The sequence below is a fragment of the Lathamus discolor genome, chromosome Z, assembly GCF_037157495.1.
Source record: "Lathamus discolor isolate bLatDis1 chromosome Z, bLatDis1.hap1, whole genome shotgun sequence".
NCBI classification, from domain to species: domain Eukaryota; kingdom Metazoa; phylum Chordata; class Aves; order Psittaciformes; family Psittacidae; genus Lathamus; species Lathamus discolor.
Genome location: NC_088909.1, coordinates 80,216,824 through 80,233,948, shown reverse-complemented (window position 1 = coordinate 80,233,948; position 17,125 = coordinate 80,216,824). Strand labels below are relative to the sequence as shown.

General features: G+C 40.0%; 1 protein-coding gene across 1 annotated transcript in view; it reads right to left on the bottom strand.

The window, feature by feature from the left end:
* The window catches only part of PTPRD (protein tyrosine phosphatase receptor type D), a 297,658-nt gene that overhangs the window by 203,574 nt on the left and 76,959 nt on the right, over positions 1–17,125 (bottom strand). The window lies entirely within an intron of this gene.

Here is a 17,125-nt window from a genome sequence, read left to right as displayed (position 1 = left end):
TAAAAAGGACAGGCAGATTGGCAAGGTTAATAAATGGTTATACCAGTAGTGCCATAGTCAGAGGGTTGGGTATTTAGAACATGGGACTCAATCTGGGAGGCCAGATGTACTGGGGGCTGGTGGAGCTGGTCTGACAAGGGGAAGAGCGGTTTTGGTCGGAGGCTTGCCAGACTGGTCTAGGATGCTTTAGACTAGATGTGTTGGGGAAGGTAGGAATCATTCCATCCCAACACACCCAAGTCACCTGCCAACACCTATAATAAATGCTTGGAGCAATGTAGAGATATTCCAGCTGTTCCAACCAATGAGCTGGCTTCATTTGCAGCTCGGCTCAGATGCCTCTGTATAAACGCCCGTAGCATGGAGAACAAACAAGAGAAATTAGAGATGTGTGCACGTCTACAGGGCTATCATCTAACAGGCATCACAGAAACATGGTGGGATGGCTCCTATGACTGGAGTGTTGGAATGGAAGGTTACGGGCTCTTTAGAAAAGACAGGCCTGGCAGGCAGGGAGGGGGAGTTGCCCTTTATGTTAGGGATAGGCTGGAGAGTATGGAACTCTGTCTGGGGACAGAGAGTCTGTGGGTCAGGGTTAAAGGGAGAAGAGCTATTGGGGAAGTTATTGTGGGAATCTGTTACAGACCGCCTGATCAGGAGGAATCTGTGGATGAAGCACTCTATAGACAGATAGGAACAGCCTCATGGGCGCAGGAACTTGTTCTCATGGGGGACTTCAACCACCCTGACTTCTGTTGGAACAACGGTACAGCCCAGCACAACCAATCCAGGAAGCTCCTCGATTTTGTGGAAGACAGCTACCTTTTGCAAGTAATAGAGGAGCCGACAAGGAGAGGTGCCATGCTTGACCTCGTGCTCACCAACAGGAAAGGGGTGGTTGGAAATGTGACGCTCCAGGGCAGCCTTGGTTGCAGTGATCATGAGATTATCGAATCCGAGATCCTCAGGACAGTGAGAAGAGCATGCAGCAAGCTCACTGCCATGGACTTCAAGAGAGCAGACTCTGACCTCTTCAGGAACCTGCTCAGTAAAGTTCCATGGGATATAACCCTAGAGGGCAGGGAGGCCCAAGACTGTTGGCTGATATTCAAGGATCACCTACTACAAGCTCAGGAGTGCTGCATCCCAACTAGAAGGAAGTGAAGCAGGAGGGCCAGGAAGCCTCCATGGATGGATAAGGAGCTGCTGAGGAAAATTTGAAAGAAAAAGAGGCTTGTAAGAAGTGGAAGCGAGGACAGGCAGCCTGAGAAGGACACAGGGATGTTGTCCAAGAAGCTAAGGCCCAGATGGAATTAAACTTGGCTAGGGATGTTAAGGGTAACAGGAAGGGATTCTATAGGTACGTGGCAAATAAAAGACAGACTAGGGACAACGTAGGCCCTCTCTGGAAGCTATCAGGAGAACTGGCTACCCTTTATTTGGCAAACACTGAGGTTCTGAATGATTTCTTTGCCTCGGTGTTCACTGGCAATTGCTCTGGCCACATCATTCAAGTCTTGGAATGCCAACGCAGGGGCTGTGAGAATGAAGAACTAAGACCTACTGCAGGAGAGGATCTGGTTCGAGGCCATCTTAAGAACCTGAATGTGAACAAGTCCATGGGACCTGATGAAATCCATTCACTGGTCCTGAAGGAGCTGGCGAACGAAGTTGCTAAGCCACTGGCCATTCTATTTGAAAAATCACGGCAGTCAGATGAAGTTCCCGAAGACTGGAAAAAGGGAAATATAGCCCCCATTTTCAAGAAGGGGAAAATGGATGACCCTGGGAATTACAGACCAGTCAGTCTCACCTCTGTGCCTGGAAAAATCTTGGAGCAGATTCTCCTGGAAGGCATGATAAGGCACGTGAAAAACAGTAAGGTGCTTGGTGACAGCCAGCATGGCTTCACTAAGGGGAAATCCTGCATGACCAATTTGGTGGTCTTCTGTGATAGGGGTTACAGAACTGATACACAGGGGTAGAGCAGTTGAGGTCATCTGCCTGGACTTGTGCAAAGCGTTCAACACTGTCCCGCATGACATCCTTGTCTCTAAATTGGAGAGACACCAATTTGATAGATTGACCACTCGGTGGATAAAGAGCTGGCTGGATGGCCACACGCAAAAAGCTGTGGTCAATGACTCATTGTCCAGCTGGAGATGGGTGATGACTGGTATCCCTCAGGTGTTGGTGTTGGGAGCGATCCTGTTTAACATCTTTGTTGGCGACATGGACAGTGGGGTTGAGTGCAGTTAGCAAGTTTGCCGATGACACTAAGCTATGTGGTTTGGTTGATACGCTGGAGGGAAGGAATGCCATCCAGAGCTGCTTTGACACTCTGGAGAGGTGAGCCAATGCCAGCCTCAGGTGGGTCAGGGCAATCCCAAGCACAGCTACAGGTTGGGTAGAGAAGAGATTCAGAGCAGCCCTTTGGAGAAGGACTTGGGTGTGTTGGTTGATGGGAAACTTAACATGAGCCGGCTTCAGTGTGCGTTCACAGTCCGGAAAGCCAACCATATCCTGGGCTGCATCAAAACAAGTGTGACCAGCAGGTTGAAGATGTGATAATCCTGCCCCTCTACTCTGCTCTCGTGAGACCTCACCTGGAGTATTGTGTGCAGTTCTGGTGTCCTCAACATAAAAAGGACATGGAACTGCTGGAACAAGTCCAGAGGAGGGCCAAAAGGATGATCAGGATACTGGAGTACCTCCCATATGAAGACAGGCTGAGAAAGTTGGGGCTGTTCAGCCTGGAGAAGAGAAGGCTGCGTGGAGACCTCATAGCAGCCTTCCAGTATCTGAAGGGGGGCTATAGGGATGCTGGGGAGGGTCTCTTCATCAGGGACTGTAGTGATAGGACAAGGGGTAATGGGTTCATACTTAGACAGGGGAAGTTTAGATTGGATATAAGGAAGAAATTCTTTCCATTAGGTTTAGTGAGGCACTGGAGTGGGTTGCTCAAGGAAGCTGTGAATGCTCCATCCCTGTCAGTGTTCAAGCCAGGCTGGACAGAGCCTTGGATGACATGGTTTAGTGTGAGGCTTCCCTGCCCATTGCAGGGGGGTTGGAACTAGATGATCTTAAGGTCCTTTCCAACCCTTAACTATTCTATGATTCTATCATTCTGTTTGCTTCTGAGCATGTTCCCTGTCCTTAAGGAAGACAAGAACAGAGTTATTTCAAAAATCCCCACGGATCCATGTTGTATAAAACATTCCAAAATAGTTACACAGAACAGGTGTATTCAAACATACAGGCATTAGAATAAAGTCTTCTTTTACGTTACCTTTAAATGGTCAGCTAGTATGAGACAGAAATATAAAACTAAAGCCTTGAATATGTACCAGAATATTAGTATGCTTTTGGAACTTAAAGGCATAATAATTTAGCATATTCCACTGAACCAGTACCAGAAAATAATGTTGCATAATAAAGATATTAAAGGTAATTTTAAAGATCAGCATCACAGTGGTTAGACTTATTCTTATCCTACATCTTCTTGACACAGAGGGTACAATGTAGTTTAATTTTAGACAATTAGATTATCATTTAAAATACAATTTAGTTTTTTTTTTTTTTTTGTCCTCAGTTTTTATCAGTACAAATATTTAGTTGAACTGCAATAAATAGAAAGACAGGACTTAGGTCACCCAGATCAGCTTGGTATCACTGCTTTAAAATGTCACAAAATTATGCTTTCTGTCCATCTGATTTCTAATAACATTTGTTTTCAAACATCACTGCAAAAGAGACTCTCACCTTGTAGACTTAGGAACTTTATGAAAACAAATAAAGAAAATGCTTTCTAGAATAGTTGTTTTCTCTGTACAGACCTGAACAAAGTGATGCGCAAATGAAGTGCAAGAAATATCCACCTCAAAAGTTCTCTGTATTTACTGATTGTATTTGTTTCTGAAATCAAAACAGAGGCAACCACTAGCACAACTGAAACTGGACAAAATGCAGTAAGCAGGTAGGGCCGTGCTACTTGCTAGAAAATACAAAGCTAGTCAGCTTTATTTTTCTTGTCGTGTGACAGCAGTGACTGTGTAAAAGAGGACAGGGAACAGGAGGAAAGGGACAAAAAAAAACCTCACAAAATAAACTTTTTGCTAATACTCTGAAACTATCCAATGCATCTTTAAAAAAGGGGGATTCAGTGTCACAAGAATGTTGTCGTCACAACAGAACAGCAACCAGTTTACTGGAAGGAACAGTTTTCTCCAGAAAAAATCATGCTTGGGAGACTTCCAAGAGCCTTGAAGACCTTGGCAGCTAAGGCTTTGGCATCTAAGGCCTTGGCTATGCTTAATCACCCCTTGAAATTATGGCATACTGCCATTTCCCAGTTCTTGGACAAGATGAACAACTTGGATTGTGTTGTGAGAACACCAAGATCATAAAATTGACTTAGGCAGGAAGGATGTTTTTTGCACTGATGGACACTTTTCCAAGTTCTTGTTTAATTTGAGAATAGTTATTACAGGGTCCAGATAGAGTAATAAAAAACAAAACCTGTAATGTATTTTTTAAAATGGTGGTAAATGTAGAATTGGACAGATGGAATGAAATCAAAGCTGGCAGAAATCTGGGCAGACTTCTTTATGATTATTTTAAATAATACTGAGAACACATACCAAGAATAGACTGGGCAAGGACACAAAGAAAGAGATAAAGACTGGCAGAGGCTCATACTAGTACTGTTAAATAATAAATGCATGTTGCTAGTCACAGAATGCCATCTGTATTAATAAATCAGAAGATGGGCTGGTCCAAAGGATTTCTGGGCCTATCATTGTATCTAAGAACTGAATCCATGTTTTTCTTTGTAGTGAAGTACATGAAGAGTTCTCGGAAGCAAAGCATTATAATTCTATTGTGTAAGACAAAGAAAATGCAGACTCCCAGTACTCTGTATTATCCAGTGATAGCCCATTTATTTTTCTTTGGAGGATAATCAGTCAGCCTGTATCTGCAGGTAGATACACATCTATCATATAACTCTATTATTATTGCTATTATATTAATATTGACACCAGAGCAGAGTTCTCCTTCTTGCCATGTTTCAAAAGAGTCAGTCCTGTTCAAATCCAGTGACTTACCCTCTGCAAATGTCTACTGAAATCTCAGAGGAGAATATTAAGACCATCAGGTTGATGGAGGACACTTCAATCAGCTAGTGTCAGTTAGCTAAATAGACACTGTCTACATCTAATGCTCCATTTTCTTATGTAGCTGTCTGGAAAGCATACTGGCTTAATGTTATGTTTCAAATTGCTAAAGATAAATCTTAATTGGAATCCAAAGTATAACTGAATTTTTTTGAGTGTGGGGAAGATTAAGAAGTCTAGGCAGACACGTTGATCAGCTTAGTTTAAAAGAAAACAGAACATACAAAGCATTCTGCAAAGAAAGAAGAAAAGGAGTTTAGAATACCTGGCTGCTGTCACTTGCTCAGATTTAACTCTATTTGGTATCAAAAGCTTTCTTGTGTGAAGCAGAAGGTTGAGGCGTTATCCAATACATGCAGTCAAAACAATTTCCACTACAAATTTAAGGTATGTTAATGAGCATTTTAAAACACCCCATTTAAAACTTCTCCCGACTCTGGGGGAAAAACTCCCATCGGTATGTTCATCCACTGAAAAATTCTAGAAACTTTTCTCTAGGCATTTACCAAGATGTTTGTCCCAAATCTGAAGTTCCTGTAAGGTTGAGCTGTTACCCAGAACAGCCTGCCATGATTTCTGTCTTCTACTATTACTCTGAAAAAATGGCAGATGTACTCAAAGAAAGGAAGGGGAAACATGCTATATGTTTTAGTTAAAAGTTGTCAACTTGAAGATGATTTTCAGTGCAACTATTTTCTACATGGCTGTTAATAGCAGTCTGTTATTCTGCTTTTCATACAAGAATTGAATAAATGAGGAGAATATTTACAATGATAAAGAAACAGCAGAAAGAAGGCCAAAATGTGTTTTCTCTATTCTTCTATTTAACATGTTCGGTACACTTAGGCAGACACTCCATATATTGTGGGTCTGTAAATTCTAATCAAATATAGTGATTTTACAACTTTAATACTCAACTAAAAAAACTAAGTCAGCAACATTTTTGTTTTGCTTGATATGCTAGTAACTTCTTATGAGTTATTCCATATTTTCACAGCGATCATTACAATATGCAGAACTGTGCTTGTATTACTGGGAAATGATACACACTGCTAACCATAAAATTTAAAAGAAAAATAAATGCTCAAATATACTGACTTATACACTTCCATATGAAACATTGGTTAGTGATCAGGAATGCTCAGGTAAGATATGGAAAATCTAGACACTGTTATCTTTTTGCTGTTAAATAATGCTTCACAATTAAAGAAAAGCACTCCTACCACTGAAGTTGCTCTCTGATCACACAGTAAAAACCTGAACCAGTTTATTCTTCATTTCTTCAAATCCTCTTTTTTTTTTTTCTTTCTTTAGTGTAGTGGGGATAGAGTTTACTTACGCTGGTTTTTTTTTTTCTTCCTTTTCTACCCTTGAGCATTTAAATATGCAAACAGCAGTCTAATTTTAAAAATTTACCTAGTTACAAACTATCAGGCTAATACATACACATTTTCTAAATGGTAATCTTTTCCAGAAGCAACTAATATCATTAGTTCTGTACAGCACATCTCACATAAAAGTTTAAGTAAAACACAGTACTAGGATCTGTGAAAATGTCTTGTGTACTATAACAATGTGAACTATTCTTTCAGCAGTTGATGCTTTTACATTGTTTTGAAACCTCTTTACACAAAGGAAATACATAGGTTAAAAATATCTATGAAACATGAATACCCTCTCTGACTTGCACTCTCCACTGTTTTGGAAACTTGCTCTACTGAATTTTGCCTTGCAAATACTTGCCCCACAATGACTTAAAAAATACACAATTCCAATTCATAAACTTCTTTGGATGGTAACAACTAGAAGTGCATGACTATAAATGCAGAACTGCATATAAAAGTGCAAATACTATCATTCACAGAATCACAGATTCAGAGAATAGTTAGGTTGGAAAGGACTTTAAAATCAAGTTCCAACCCCTGCCATTGGCAGGGAAGCCTCACACTAGACCGTTATCAGCCAAGGATCTGTCCAACCTGGCCTTGAACCTCACCAGGGATGGAGCATTTACCACTTCTTTGGGCACCTGTTCCAGTGCCTCACCACCCTCACAGTAAAGAACTTCTTCCTTATATCTAACCTGAACTTCTGTTTAAGTTTAAAGCCACCACCCCTTGTCCTATCACTACAGTCCCTGATGAAGAGTCCCTCCCCAGCATCCCTATAGTCCCCCTTCAGATACTGCAAGGCTGCTATAAGATCTCCACACAGCCTCTTCTCCAGGATGAACAGCCCCAACTTTCTCAGCCTATTTTCATACAGGATGTGCTCCAGCCCACTGAGCACCCTCGTAGCCCTTCTCTGGAATTGTTCTAACAGTTCCACGTCCTTTTTATGTTGAGGACACCAGAACTGCACACAATACTCCAAGTGGGGTCTCACAAGGCCGAAGAAGAGGGGCAGGATTATCACCTCCTTCAACCTGCTGGTCACACTTGTTTTGATGCAGCCCAGGATATGGTTGGCTTTCCGGACTGTGAACGCACACTGAAGCCGGCTCATGTTAAGTTTCCCATCAACCAACACACCCAAGTCCTTCTCCAAAGGGCTGCTCTGAATCTCTTCTCTACCCAACCTGTAGCTGTGCTTGGGATTGCCCTGACCCACCTGAGGCTGGCATTGGCTCACCTCTCCAGAGTGTCAAAGCAGCTCTGGATGGCATTCCTTCCCTCCAGCGTATCAACCAAACCACATAGCTTAGTGTCATCGGCAAACTTGCTAACTGCACTCAACCCCACTGTCCATGTCGCCAACAAAGATGTTAAACAGGATCGCTCCCAACACCAACACCTGAGGGATACCAGTCATCACCCATCTCCAGCTGGACAATGAGTCATTGACCACAGCTTTTTGCGTGTGGCCATCCAGCCAGCTCTTTATCCACCGAGTGGTCAATCTATCAAATTGGTGTCTCTCCAATTTAGAGACAAGGATGTCATGCGGGACAGTGTTGAACGCTTTGCACAAGTCCAGGCAGATGACCTCAACTGCTCTACCCCTGTGTATCAGTTCTGTAACCCCTATCACAGAAGACCACCAAATTGGTCATGCAGGATTTCCCCTTAGTGAAGCCATGCTGGCTGTCACCAAGCACCTTACTGTTTTTCACGTGCCTTATCATGCCTTCCAGGAGAATCTGCTCCAAGATTTTTCCAGGCACAGAGGTGAGACTGACTGGTCTGTAATTCCCAGGGTCATCCATTTTCCCCTTCTTGAAAATGGGGGCTATATTTCCCTTTCTCCAGTCTTCGGGAACTTCATCTGACTGCCGTGATTTATGAAGTATGATGGACAGTGGCTCAGTAACTTCATTCATCAGCTCCACCTAGGGACAGATTTCATCAGGTCCCATGGACTTGTTCACATTCAGGTTCTTAAGATGGTCTTGAACCAGATCCCCTCCTACAGTGGGCCTAGGGACTTCAATCTCACAGACCCTGCATTTGCCTTCCAAGACTTGGGTGGTGTGGTCAGGTCAAGTGCTGGTGAAGACTGAGGCAAAAAGTCATTGAGAACCTCAGCCTTCTCCAAATAAAGGGTAGCCAGTTCTCCTGACAGCTTCCAAGGGGACACACATTATCCCTAGTATGTATTCTGTTAGCAGCATACTAACAAAAGGATTTCCTATTACCCTTGACATACCTGGCCGGACTCAATACTATCTGGGCTCTCCTGTTCTGCTCCCTAGCTTCCCAGACAACACCCTTGTACTCTTCCAAGGCGTCCTGTCTTTTCTTCCACCTTCTATATGCTTTTTAAGTTTTCTGAGCAGCCCCTTATCCATCCATGGAGGCCTCCTGGCCTTCATGCCCTATTTCCTTCTAGTCGTGACTCAACACTCCTGAGCTTGTAGCAGGTGATCCTTGAATATCAACCACCATTTTTGGGCCCCCCTGCCCTCTAGTGCTATATCCCATGGAACCTTACTGAGCAGGGTCCTGAAGAGGCCAAAGTCTGCTCTCTTGAAGTCCGAGGTAGTGAGCTTGCTGTATATTTGGACTTCTCTAGGGGAATTTCATTACACAGAGGAAGAAATTCTTAGTACGTTCTTCTTTCAGTACCTTTCTCTCTAAGCCTTTTGTCTCTCAGAATAGTGTGGTATAGTTTTGCGAGATGGAAAAATTACTTTAGTAAGTCTAAATCTTGTTTGACACATAACAAATATTTTAGACTTTAGCTTCAATGCAGTATGCTTTATATGCTGCAAGCAATGAAGTCTATAGCTACTGCTGGACTCATCTACTAGAACAATCATGTTGAACATATCAACCCTAGCTTTTCTTAAAAGGTATGTGCAAGTAATATGATGAAAACAAAGTAATGGAATCACAGAATCATAGAATAGTTAGGGTTGAAAGGACCTTAGGATCATCTAGTTCCAACCCCCCTGCCATGGGCAGGGAAGCCTCACACTAAACCATCCCACACAAGGCTTCGTCCAACCTGGCCTTGAACACCGCCAGGGATGGAGCATTCACAACTTCCCTGAGCAATCCACTCCAGTGCCTCACTAAACCTAACAGGAAAGAATTTCTTCCTTATATCCAATCTAAACTTCCCCTGTTTAAGTTTGAACATGTTACCCCTTGTCCTATCACTACTGTGATATAGCACACCAAAGGCAAATTCGATGAGATGATATGACAGATAATATTTCAAAAAGTTTGTATCCTCTACATATTTATTCTACTTTTGTCTTTAATAATTTAATTTGATTTTCTTATACCAAGTATGGTTATATCCAGCAATCATTAAAAATCAGGCCTTGAAATGGATGAAGTCATATCATATCTGTAACACTTACTGACTTTCTCCAATGTGACAATTTGTCAGATTTATAAAATAATTAAGTCTTCTGTACATAATTAGTATGTCATGTAAAGATATTCCACCTTTCTTACAACTGCTTTGTTTAACAGGTAACTGAGAAATATATTTGAATGCTTAATCATAATGCCTTCAGAAAGTTAAACAGATTATAAAGCAGTCTTATTTGTTTGTATATCATTATAAGTAATATATTGACAAAAACCCCCAAACTTCTTCCCCTTTGTCAAATACAGAAGGGGGGAAGATTTTTTTTATGTTTAAATTCATTTTATCTTTCTCTGTATTGCTAATTACTGTAATGAAGAAGTCCCTCTCTCTCTGAGTGTGGGGACTCACATCCTCTCTCTGATGCCAGTATACCCAGCAGCAATAACACCATCTCTTCTTAGATCACACCATCGCTTCCTACATCAGTTTTGCTTACGAGGTCTTTAAAATTAACATCATACCAAGTTTCTGGAATAGAATGCATGCAGTGTTCCCCTCATAAAATGGAACTGGATCTCTGTATGGAGATTTTAATTAATGAAATTAAAGAAAAAGAGAGGAGCACTGGCAGAACACCGGCCTAAGAACATTCTTAGAGAAGGAGTCTAGCTGTGAAATGTGTTCCCCACTAAGCTACACAAGCAGGGCTCACTCATACTGCCAGTGACCTGAGAAGGTCTTCAGCCCTAGACCCTGCTCAGAGCATGCTCAGCACTGGGCTCTCACCAGGCTGCTCAGGGCTTCATATAGTCAGGGCATGACACCGCCAAGGATTAAGACGATAGGGCCCCGGCCCTACTACTTGGTTGTCCTTGTGGGAAAAAGGCTTTTCCTTATGTCCACCCCAAATCACTCCTGTTTTCAGCTTGTGTTGCTGCCTCTCACCCTCATGCCATAGACTGCTGTGAAAAGCTCAGCTGCATCTCTTCACTGTTTTCTGTTAGTGCTGGAAACGCTGCTGGGTGCCCTGGATCCAGACATTCCCATGGCTGAAGCAGGCCCAGTTCCACAGCCTCTCCTCACAGGGGAAGGGCTCCAGTCCCACTACATTAGTGGCCTTCCCTCAACTCCTCTTATTTTAGCTATACTTTCATCATGTTTGGTGACCCAAACTGTAGTAACCAGATGTAGTCTAATGAGCCCTGCACCCAGGGAGAATAATTCCCGCCTAGATCTTCTGGCTCTGTCCCTGTTCACACAGCCCCATACTGTTGTCTTTCTTTGCAGAAATTCTAGCCTTCATTTGGTTGTATGAGGCATAAGCTGGTTTCCTTAACCAGGCATATGCCAAGTGTCTTATGAGTTGGCTACTAAAATACTAGCACAAATATCCCATTCCCTAAACATATAATGAATTAATTTTTTTGTTTACTTAAGAACAGTTATAACATAAAATTTACATTCAGCAAGCTGGCTGTGACTTTCAACACTACATCTTTAAAAATAATACTGTTCAGGAGATGCGTTTTCTTTCAGCAATGTATGTGGAAATAATTTGTTACATTCTTCTTTCTCCTGCACACCATTAAAGAAATCTATTCTGTCAACCGCTTCTTCAAGAAATCGCTTTATTAGAAATACTGTGCCTCGACAGATATTAAAACAATGACAGTTGGACATTAACCTAGGTCTATTTAGCAACTTTTATCACCTGACAGGTTAATATGTGTAGCCTACAAATGCCATAAATAATTGGGCTGAACTAGTGGTCTTCATTTTAATGGGATTCTGGTTTGTATTTCTTTGGGGGATTTTTATTTTATTTTTGTTGTTTGTTGTCCTCAGAACCATTTAACTTTTTTACTTTTATTATGAGACAGAAATGTCAAACACTTGCTAACAGAACTATTTTACCATATCATACAGTTTATGAACCTGTCTTTCCACAGATACATGTTAAAAATGTAAAACAGTCACTGTATGTGCATCAAAAAGACATACAGCTTAATACAAATCTTCTGTCAATGGTTAAGATCAGATGCAGAGATAAGACTGTAAGAGAACAAACATACCATGAACCTTCCTCATGTATTTATAGAATCATAGAATAGTTTGAATTGGAAGGGACCTTCAAAGGTCAACCCCCCTGCAATAACCACGGACATCTTCAGCTAGATCAGGTTGCCCAGAAACACATGCAGCCTGGCCTTGAATGTCTCCAGGGATGGTACATCCACCACCTCTCTGGGCAACCTGTGCCAGTGTTTTATCACCCCCATTGTAAAGAATTTTTTCTTCACATCCAGCTTCCAGTGATTTGAAGCTCAGAGGCCCATTATATTTCTGTATTCTTAAAAAATGCACTCTGTTGTACTCTAAGAACAGAAAGGTAGAGCTATTCCATGCTCCATTATCTTCTGCATTTTTCTACTAGAAGAATATGATTCTACATCTGCAAATTTCATAAATAGCTGGAATTGCTAAAAGCAGGAAGAAGCTCAGGTATTAATGACCTGCAATACACTTTTGCAAATGCAATTCAATCAGCCTCACAGGTGACTGACACATATCTCTTCTACCTAATCTCACATTTACTAACACATAGGAGGTATTAAAATCCTTTTAAAAGTAACTGCTTACTGACCCACCCAGCTGAAGACATGCTCACCTTGACAGAAATAAACATATACAGAATGAGAATTGGCAGAATTAAAACAAAACAAAAAAAAAACCAACCAACCAAACAAAAAAAAAAAAAAGGCGCCCCAAAATAAGTGGCAATAAAATAAATGAAAAAAGGAACCATGTGTTTGTGATGCCATTTCCAATGGATGGCTTTCCAGTTCCCATTTTGCTTTATAAATGCATGCTTATATTGCCAAATTTCATGGAAATGAGCAGCACAGCCATTTAAAAGACATCAAATAAACATCCTTTTTATTATAGCAAAATGCAAATATGAAGTCTTAACAAGTAAATCTAGGGTCTGTAATTTTAAAACAGCAATAACAATAACCTCAGGCTATGTTTTCATTTTGTGGTAGACTTTATGAGAAGCAACTGTTATTTCTGTGTGGCACTTCAATGAGTCAGAGGCATGCTCATTCAAGTTAAACCAGTGGTACTCTAGCAGTACTTGTGATGGAAAATCAATGATTATTGGTAAATCCAATCACACTGCCCACCCTACTTCATCTGATGAGGCTTTTAATGTATTTTAAATTTAAACTGCAATGTTTGCTTAAGCATTTCTAAGGAAGATGAAACCTAAGCAGGAATACTAGTGAACCAGATAAAATTATCAAAAGTAGAAAAGCTCTAACAGATACCCTCAAAACCCAGGCAATTATACTGGAAGTTTCTTAACAGACACCCAGAAGACAGCAATGAATAGTTTCCCTTTCTGTGGCAGCTCTTCCATAGACACACAAAAAACACAGCCTTAATTCAGAAAGTAGGAGTTTTGCACATAAAACTGTATCAGTTTTAAACAGTGGAAGAATACATAAACCCAAAGAGATTATGTTGCTGAGGTAGATAAGACATTCTTTTTTCTTTGTAGAGATAAAATATTTACTGATTTTATTTCCTCATGTATAAAAAATACATATAAGGAACACAAAGTCACATGCATGCTTTCAGTGTAATTTCCAGATGGAACTAAACTGACATAATAACTTAAAATAATTCTGATAACATAGCAAGCTGACAGAATTTCAGGATTATGGAATACCTTAAAAAGTGAATAACAACTGTAAAATTGGCATTCATGGCGGAGAACAATATGCAAACTTGTTTAGCATATTCTATACAATAGGTAGCATATAAAATAGATGCTTTGAATTGGTATCCAAGGAAGAGTAAAATGTCTAAAACTGTGTTTTAATACTGTATAGACTTCAAACACCTTGTTTCAATTTCAATATTGCCATTGCAAGTTCAGAAAAACTGCATGATCCTCCTGCTAGACACAAAATGTCCAAGATGAAGAAGATACTGCTGTTATTTTAGAGACAATTCTATTGACTTTCTTCACAGTAAACTTTTATTTATAGTTGATTTCCAGGCTTTCAGAGAAACTATGGTGTTGTATGGTTCTTTTGGAGCCTATTCACCAAAGGAAGTTTTCATTCTTTCCCCTGAAGACCAAGTCTTCAAGCTCACTTACATTTATGGGATTCCTCACAGTCATCAAAAGAAATGTGAAGTTTGACAGCTACTTTTCGAATCATCCGTCTATTATCATTTAAGACAAACCAAAATCTGCAGAACTCTCAAAGAATCCGGGTGGACGTAATCTTGGAAAATACACACACTAGTTTACAATAATGCAGGTAACGTTAAGAGTGGAAAATGTAATGCAAATTTGCATGACCAGCCGAACTGGGAAAAAAAAGAGCAAGGCTCAGGAATTTAATTAAGTTTGCTATCTGTTCCTATATTACCATATTACAGTACAAACCAACGTCACCAAGCATAGACAGCTTGTTTCCTAACTAGCTAGAGACAATAACTGCTCTGCCATAGAAAACCCTATTTATATTGGCCTTTTCAATAACGGAAGGATTTAAGCACAGCAGTTGCTTAGATAACTATACCACGCTATTGTATGTCTATTGTGTTTCAAATATGGTTCTGTTGATACAGTTCTGTCACATACTGAAAGTATGTGCTGACAACAGTTTATGTAGAAAAATTAAGCTAAAAAAAAAATCATGGTAAGAGGCATCCATTGCTTCAGTGTATGAAACTGAAAAAAACCCCACCAAAACAGTAATTAAGTAATTACTTTGCCCAGAGTTCACTATTCATACTTGCCTCAGTAATGCTATTATACTTAATGCGTAGGAAGTACAATTTAATTTCCATGGAGAAATGTGGTTTTGGAATTTTTATGTTAACTTCTTGAGTAACAAAAATGAATTGTCTATCATCATTTTCTTGTACTGTATATAGAAATATATGTATAGAATAGTGTACAATGTATAGTATTTTGACTTGGACTAACTTATATTTCATTCACTGACATCGACTCCTAGATCCTACTCTTTTGATTCTTCACATCTCAAATAGCAGCTGCCACTCCACAGAACTGTGCCAGTCCCTAAAAGCTATAACGGAAGAGCAGTGGGGATCTCTACTGCAGGCCTTAAATCATAGAATCATAGAATAGCTAGATTTGGACAGGACTTTAAGATCATTTACTGCCAACACCCCTGTTTTGGGCACGGATGTCTCACCTTAGACCATGTTGCCCAAGGCTCTGTCTGACCCGGCCTTGAACACTGCCAGGGATGGAGCATTTACCACTTCTTTGGGCAACCTGTTCCAGCACCTTACCACCCTCACAGTGCCTTTTAATCAGAAAATTCGTTGTAATTACTCCAATACTATAACATGCTACATCCTAAATGAAAAACAATTGGTTAGCAACTATTCATTGGAACTCGAACACACACACACACACACACACAAAGACAGAAAGAGAAAAAAGTCTTTGCAATAGCCAAAGTCTCATGCATTACTCATCGTGATCATTCTGTCAAAGTCAGTAGCATATTCCTAAAACTCAAAAACAAGCAATATGCGGCTCATATTACTTACTGACTTTGAGATAGAAGAGACTATGTTGCCAGGATACAATATGGACCTTAAGATATCGCCACTGATTTTGCAGGAGAACAAAATCCTGACTGATCTGGTGTGCAGCACTAGAGAAGTTTCCTGTTACTCAGAGTTTAATCTAAATGTAGTATTCTAATACTCTGCTCTTAAATATAGTACGAAATGTCATAACACAGCACAAACCATAAATTACTTAAGCCTCCCTATGGGCACTTAAGCCATATATATATATATATTATAAATATGCAAATATAATTATATGATTGAACAAGAGATGTAGGCAGCTTGTCACAATTCCTACTACTAGTAAAAAGGAAGTCAGCAATTCAAATTCATTAATTAAATACTTTTTAAATAAAGTATAGTAAGGAAAGAAGGGGCAAACGCAAAATTCCTCCTTTGAAACATTTTTCACTGATCAAGATGAAAAAGCAACTGACAAAACGCAGTAGTTTGTTTCAAAGTATAAGTTTCTGTACTTTTAGATTGCAGCATTTACATATTTTGTCTAACCTCCAATATATTTTTTTTCTTTGCCCATTTTGCTTACCCCTAGGTTCAATTTTTCATTTACAGCAAATCCAGTTTTATTCACCCCACTCCTTCTGTAAGAAGCAGACTTTGGCCTTAATAGTTCTATCTTTCTGCCTTATGACACAGTATCTCCAGCTGATGCAAATGTGCCAGGAAAAAAATAATTACAATTAAGTCTTTTCTAGAACTATTCATATTGTTAAGACTTTTCTGTGGTTGGAACAAGCAATTTTGGTGAGGTGGGGCTGGAATAAATTATGCCCCCAAAGATTTCTAGGTGGAGACACAGTAGCAAATCATCCCTCAACATATTTTGTCAGTACTTATTTCTTCAAGGAGCAATAATCCTCATAATCTGCAAATTAACATTCCATCTGATTGTAGGATTGCTCTTTCTCTCATCCCATCTGTAACTCACAGTGAGTTTTTACCTTTGGCTGACCAAAACTTTGGCATTTGAGCTGCTATTTTTATTTATCTCAGTCTTACTGCACTCTCTGATAAGAGTATTCTATTGTATTATATTACATAAGTAAGACATAATAATAGTGTTCCACTTTTTGTATATTGTACTATAACTCTCGTCCAATGTAAAACATAGAGAGGAAAAAAGCGAACTACCTTAAGTGCAAAGGAAACACATAGATCTGACATCTTTCAATAGAATACAAAAAGCTTCTAAAAATACAGAATCCACTTTCTACTCTTCATTTTCACTACTGTATTCTCCCTTCACTGTAACTTCTGCTGAAAAATACCTATTTTATTTTTCCCCTTTATTTTATTAACTAAAATTAAGGAATTGTTTCATGGTGAGGAGCCTTGAACTATAACTGCAATTGTCATAGTGTAATCGGCAGATGCATTTGAGTAAGTATCAAAAGCCGTAAAGCCAAAACTGAGACGAAGTAAAATTCTACTGATTTTTGATACGAGCAAACAATGACATAAACTGTTCCCTTAGCAGAGAATTCTCAGCATGTTCCATGTATCATATATTTCCTACCAATGACTTTGGTAGAGAGAGAAAA